General features: G+C 42.5%; 1 pseudogene; it reads right to left on the bottom strand.

The window, feature by feature from the left end:
• Positions 1–895: 895 nt before the first annotated feature.
• On the bottom strand, positions 896–1,047 carry LOC142355921 (5.8S ribosomal RNA; annotated as a pseudogene).
• Positions 1,048–6,614: the final 5,567 nt, after the last annotated feature.

Below are 6,614 nucleotides of genomic sequence, written 5' to 3'. Positions count from 1 at the left end.
GGCGTTGTAGTGAGTTTGGCTACTCAGATCACCAAATACTTGTGACAATTCGAACCAGAAATGTTTTCAATTTTCACATGCTGATGTTTCGGATTCAACCTACTAGAAGCAGCATAATACTTGTATTCAACAATTTCTGTATCAAATCCCAGTTTTCTCTGGTGCATCTTTGCCAAACTATTCCAAACTGCCTGAGTCTGAATACCAATTACAGGTACTAGTAAATGCACGTTACTAAGGACTATATAGTTCTAGGTTACTGTACACAACGACGTTCACATGTTGATGTTTCAGCTGCCGCTTACTAGAAACAACATAATACTTATCGTGCATACCTTTCCATAACTTGTCCTTTTCAGATGCATTAGTTTCCCTTTGTCTTGGCTTCTACAGTCAGACTGGCTACTAGTAACAGCACAGTACTAATCACATATCGTTCTACAGTTTGCAGACAACTTTCACATGTTGATGTTTCAGCTTTCGCCTACTAGAAACAACATAATACTCGCTGTATACATTTGTAGTTCTCTATGTAACTTTCATGTGAAGAAGTTTCGCCAGTCTTTTTGACTGTCTCAAATCTGAGTCATGCTTAGGCTACTAGTTGCTTCATAGTACTTATCGCCTCGAGATCATTGAACAAAACTTGATTTTCACATGTTGCTGTTTCAGCTTCCGCTTACTAGAAACAACATAATACTAGTCTCATTAAGTTCCGTCTCTTTGCAATTTTCTTATGAAGAAAATTCGCCCATCACAATGACTCCAGCAGTTCTTGATCAAGGAATGCAATCATTGATCAGAATGCTATTATTTGAATCGGTTCTGCTTTAAGTGTTCCAATTTATTGGAAGCACCAACAATAGAACATCAATGTGTTCAATCGAGAGTTATATAACCCTGAATCGGACGCAGTCAACAGCCGAAGCCGAGACCGCCTTTTGCGTTAGAGAGGTCGGTAAACAAATCTTGCGATTCATACCGAATTAACACATATAGCTGTGCTCCTCTTCGTAAAGCGAGCCAAGTGATCCCCTGTTGAAGGATGTATTTGGACCAATCTAGTAGCATTTGGTTTCCAACAAGCTCTCCCAAGTTAGCTTACTTATTGGGCTTTTCAACCAATTCGGTTGGCTACAAGCATCATCAAAGTACTAGCCACAGTTTGATCGCAAAATTCTACGACTTTCACATGTTGATGTTTCGGCTTGCGCTTAGCCTACTATAAGCAACATAATACTAGTCATATCATAGAGCGTGATCAGCTTGTGACGTTCTCATGATGAAGTTTCACCAACAGTGTCTCACTTCGAGCTTAAATCCAGCTACTAGTAACTACACAGTACTGACTGCAACGATAACTTTTATCTATACCTTTCACATGCTGCGCTTTCGGCCAGGGCCTACTAACGTCAACATAATACTCGATATAAACTTTTGTTCATGATGCAGCTTCCCCATGCAGAAGTTTCGCCTTCAAATGCTCTCTTGGCCATATGACGTAAGAAAAGGTTACTAGTAACATCACAGTACTAGCCACAGTTTGATTGCAAAATTCTACGACTTTCACATGTTGATGTTTCGGCTTGCGCTTAGCCTACTAGAAGCAACATAATACTAGTCATATCATAGAGCGTGATCAGCTTGTGACGTTCTCATGATGAAGTTTCACCAACAGTGTCTCATTTCGAGCTTAAATCCAGCTACTAGTAACTACACAGTACTGACTGCAACGCTAACTTTTATCTATACCTTTCACATGCTGCGCTTTCGGCCAGGGCCTACTAACGTCAACATAATACTCGATATAAACTTTTGTTCATGATGCAGCTTCCCCATGCAGAAGTTTCGCCTTCAAATGCTCTCTTGGCCATATGACGTAACACAAGGTTACTAGTAACATCACAGTACTAGCCACAATTTGATCGCAAAATTCTACGACTTTCACATGTTGATGTTTCGGCTTGCGCTTAGCCTACTATAAGCAACATAATACTAGTCATATCATAGAGCGTGATCAGCTTGTGACGTTCTCATGATGAAGTTTCACCAACAGTGTCTCACTTCGAGCTTAAATCCAGCTACTAGTAACTACACAGTACTGACTGCAACGATAACTTTTATCTATACCTTTCACATGCTGCGCTTTCGGCCAGGGCCTACTAACGTCAACATAATACTCGATATAAACTTTTGTTCATGATGCAGCTTCCCCATGCAGAAGTTTCGCCTTCAAATGCTCTCTTGGCCATATGACGTAAGAAAAGGTTACTAGTAACATCACAGTACTAGCCACAGTTTGATTGCAAAATTCTACGACTTTCACATGTTGATGTTTCGGCTTGCGCTTAGCCTACTAGAAGCAACATAATACTAGTCATATCATAGAGCGTGATCAGCTTGTGACGTTCTCATGATGAAGTTTCACCAACAGTGTCTCATTTCGAGCTTAAATCCAGCTACTAGTAACTACACAGTACTGACTGCAACGCTAACTTTTATCTATACCTTTCACATGCTGCGCTTTCGGCCAGGGCCTACTAACGTCAACATAATACTCGATATAAACTTTTGTTCATGATGCAGCTTCCCCATGCAGAAGTTTCGCCTTCAAATGCTCTCTTGGCCATATGACGTAACACAAGGTTACTAGTAACATCACAGTACTAGCCACAATTTGATCGCAAAATTCTACGACTTTCACATGTTGATGTTTCGGCTTGCGCTTAGCCTACTAGAAGCAACATAATACTAGTCATATCATGGAGCGTGATCAGCTTGTGACGTTCTCATGATGAAGTTTCACCAACAGTGTCTCATTTCGAGCTTAAATCCAGCTACTAGTAACTACACAGTACTGACTGCAACGATAACTTTTATCTATACCTTTCACATGCTGCGCTTTCGGCCAGGGCCTACTAATGTCAACATAATACTCGATATAAACTTTTGTTCATGATGCAGCTTCCCCATGCAGAAGTTTCGCCTTCAAATGCTCTCTTGGCCATATGACGTAACACAAGGTTACTAGTAACATCACAGTACTAGCCACAATTTGATCGCAAAATTCTACGACTTTCACATGTTGATGTTTCGGCTTGCGCTTAGCCTACTAGAAGCAACATAATACTAGTCATATCATAGAGCTTGATCAGCTTGTGACATTCTCATGATGAAGTTTCACCAACAGTGTCTCATTTTGAGCTTAAATCCAGCTACTAGTAACTACACAGTACTGGACTGCAACAATAACTTTTATCTATACCTTTCACATGCTGCGTTTTCGGCCAAGGCCTACTAACGTCAACATAATACTCGATATAAAATTTTGATCATGATGCAGCTTTCCCATGCAGAAGTTTCGCCTTCAAATGCTCTCTTGGCCATATGACGGAACACCAGGTTACTAGTAACATCACAGTACTAGCCACAGTTTGATTGCAAAATTCTACGACTTTCACATGTTGATGTTTCGGCTTGCGCTTAGCCTACTAGAAGCAACATAATACTAGTCATATCATAGAGCGTGATCAGCTTGTGACGTTCTCATGATGAAGTTTCACCAATAGTGTTTCATTCGAATTGGTTCTGCTTTAAGCTCTCCAATTGTTTTGGATGAACCAGTTTTGCCCTTCGAAGCCACTTTTGTGAGCTTTTGTGGGTCTTTACCAAGAGGATATACCTCAAGGCCTCTTTCAATTCCTTTAAGTTCTTTCAACTCCTTTACAGTTTCTAGGTTCACATAGCTGCAAACCTTATTTCTAGTTTTAAGTCTGGCCAACTTGGGGAGAGTTGGTGCAGACCGTGACCAATTCTAGTAGGATGCCACAACAAGAATGTGATCAACTTAGCTTGTCGATGAACCTGCCCCACATTCAAACAACTCTATCGCCTTTTCCTCGTATAGTTATATGCGAGGGCCTCTCATAGAGAGCGCTGTTAGCAACCTTTTCCACATAGACGATAAAGTTGTGAGTGTTTTGCACATGGCTGTTGTCATCACCACGTGACGAGTCAACTCAGCTTGACTCTCTACACTCCGACAAGCTTTGCACATACGCCTTTAGTTCAGTATGTGTCTTTAATCTGACTCCGGTGCCTCAAGCCGGAAAAATTGTCAGATTATGATCATTATCGGTTAGTCATCCCGATGCAAGATCGTATCGTACTGTCTTTGTCTACCTCCAGATTCCGAAGAACAGGAGGAGACTCTCCCAGACCTACATATCTGGGAGAATGTTCAGAGGGCGAGAAGCTGTGGATTACTCTCCCCTAAGAACTGACTAAACTTTACCCTCGTCCAAGGTAAGTTTATTTTAGCTAGCCTTCTATGTAAAGGATCTGAGGCTAAGCTGTGTTTTTTCGAGCCTTTGGCTCGGAGCAAGTTCAGTGGGCGCCCCGAGTAGCTCAACTCTTTCCCACTGAACAGCGCAACGCTCTGTCACTCGCTGGGATTTTTGCGTGTCGGTTCTAACCACGCGACTTGTGGACCTTTTTAGGCCTTTCTCATTCACAAGTCTATAGCTGGGCTTCTATAACCCAGCTTCTGAGATCTAGATAGCTGCAGTTCTGCTAGGCTGCTTTTGCTAACTAGTCTCCCTTTAAGCAGTCCCTTGCCATGACTGCTGAACTATGTATCCACACAAGTAGTTTTTGAGCTCGATACATAATTCGAGATTGGTTGCCAAGCAATCTCTAGCGACAGAGCGTCATGCGCACTACAGACATGGCCTCTACCAGCAGCCATGCCCGAAGGAATCAATCACTGATCCTTCCGCAGGTTCCCCTACGGAAACCTTGTTACGACTTTTACTTCCTCTAGACAATTAAGCTCGATCCGCTTCATCCCGTTGCCGGAGACCGAAGTCCCAACAGTAGGAATTTGCAATTCTTGCTTAACTATCCAATCAGTAGTAGCGACGGGCGGTGTGTACAAAGGGCAGGGACGTAATCCCTATGAGTTGTTGACTCATAAGTACCAGGAATTCCTGGTTCACGTCTGCAAGTTACAACAGACGATCCCCTTGAAGCGCTGTACTTTTCTCTGATTGCCCAGTCCATTTCGGACCAAGGGCTGAGTACTCAATCTAAAAGTACACAGTGTAGCGCGCGTGCAGTCCAGAACATCTAAGGGCATCACAGACCTGTTATAGCCTCACTTCATCTGCGGTATTTAATTCCGCATAGTTCCTCTAAGAAGTGTTTGAATTCACATATAGTGAATTTCATTATTTAGATGGAGAAGATCTCGTTCGTTATCGGAATTAACCAGACAGATCACTCCACTAACTAAGAACGGCCATGCACCACCGCCCATATAATCATGAAAGATATTCAATCTGTCAATCCTTAAGATGTCTGGACCGGGTGAGTTTTCCCGTGTTGAGTCAAATTAAGCCGCAGGCTCCACTCCTGGTGGTGCCCTTCCGTCAATTCCTTTAAGTTTCGATTTTGCAACCATACTTCCCCCGGAACCAATAAACTTTGGTTTCCCGGTTAATCTCTTGCCAAGTCAAGATCGACTTTGACAAATTGTAGGTTGGTATAGTTTATGGTCAGAATTACGAGGGTATCTAATCCTCTTCAATACTCTGACTTTCGTTCTTGATTAATGAAAACATTCTTGGCAAATGCTTTCGCAGTAGTTTTGTCTTGCCACGATCCAAGAATTTCACCTCTAACGTAGCAATACAAATGCCCCCGTCTGTTCCTTTCAATCATTACCGCACTCAGCCAACCGGCATCAATCGAGTAGCGGGTCATTCTCCATTATTCCATGCTTTATTATTCGATCCCAAAGGATGCTTTGAACACTCTAATTTTCTCAGGGTGAAAACACCGTTTCCACAGTTCGTCACATTTAAGTGCAAACTATTTCTTCGATGCGAAGGATGAGCGGAACGAGTCAACAGATTTAACTGAAGACCATGTTGCCGTTCTACTCAAACAGATCCAACTATGAGCTTTTTAAACGCAGCAACTATTGCATACGCTTGTAGAGGCTGGTATTACCGCGGCTGCTGGCACCAGACTTGCCCTCTACTCGTTCATCAATGGAGCTTTTAAGTCCATTCCATTCTGATTACAAACCATAAAGGTTCATATCATTATTTCTAGTCACTACCTCCTCGTGCGGAGAGTGGGTAATTTGCGTGCCTGCTGCCTTCCTTGGATGTGGTAGCCGTTTCTAAGGCTCCCTCTCCGGAATCGAACCCTGATTCCCCGTTACCCGTCACAACCATGGTAGTCCGTTACACTACCATCATAGGTTGATAGGTCAGAAATTCGGAAGTTCCGTCCCCAAGCCGAAGCTATCTGGGATCTTTCAGTTACTAGGACTCATCACGGGATGTGTCTGTACTTAGCAAATCACCCGGTGTAGTCTTGTAAAAGTCTCCGACAGTGTCGGACAATCAGCATGCATTAGCTGCAGGGTTACCGCAGTTATTCATTTAGCTTGCAAATCAACTAATAGATAGTAACTGATTTAATGAGCCATTCGCGGTTCCACTTTTTCAAGCTTCGCTTGCACATGCATGGCTTAGTCTTTCAGACAAGCATATGGCAACTGACAGGATCAATCAGTTTAATTGTACTTTGAACAATCTTTCGAT

This window comes from Convolutriloba macropyga, unplaced genomic scaffold (assembly GCF_964194025.1).
Source record: "Convolutriloba macropyga unplaced genomic scaffold, txConMacr16.3 SCAFFOLD_5607, whole genome shotgun sequence".
NCBI lineage: Eukaryota > Metazoa > Xenacoelomorpha > Acoela > Convolutidae > Convolutriloba > Convolutriloba macropyga.
Note: the sequence above shows the minus strand (reverse complement) of the source record. Positions and strands in the feature narration are given on the sequence as shown.